Source organism: Osmerus eperlanus, chromosome 11, assembly GCF_963692335.1.
Source record: "Osmerus eperlanus chromosome 11, fOsmEpe2.1, whole genome shotgun sequence".
Taxonomy (NCBI): domain Eukaryota; kingdom Metazoa; phylum Chordata; class Actinopteri; order Osmeriformes; family Osmeridae; genus Osmerus; species Osmerus eperlanus.
Genome location: NC_085028.1, coordinates 6,721,480 through 6,722,072, shown reverse-complemented (window position 1 = coordinate 6,722,072; position 593 = coordinate 6,721,480).

Sequence of the window (593 nt, the reverse complement as noted above, 5' to 3'; positions counted from 1 at the left end):
GGGTGTGTGCATGTGTGTGTCGGGGGGGCATAGTGTATTAGGCATATAGCGTTGGAGTAGCAACTTAAGTGACAGAATGCAGGAGGCAGCGTCCGTGTAGCTACTTGTCATACAGCCATATGTTGTCAACTGTTCATATTATAAGGTAAACCTTACCACATATGGTTGAACTATTAAACATGCCAGACTCTTCTTAGGTTGGAATTGCAAACAACGCATCTAAAGACGGACACGTGCGTGAAACAGAGTGATAGGATAGGCTGCAGAACATGTGTTTTCTCAACGTTTCTGTCATGCAACACTATGGAAATGTTAGAAGACACTCCGGACATCAAACAGCCATCTCTTTATTTGTTCACGTGACAGACTTTCCCCTAAACAAATGTAAAGAATCAGTGTTCACAATGCACACAGCAACCATTGGAACTGTCTTATCATAGAATAAGTCAAATCAGTTATGGTGAAATGTAATCTGTCACAGACATGTTTTGAGTATGTTTTGTACCCAATTTTCAGAGTATATAGTAGCGGTAGGCGTTTTCATACAATATCTGACTTGATTTGTTGTTTGCAATAGTCTCTGAACACTGACA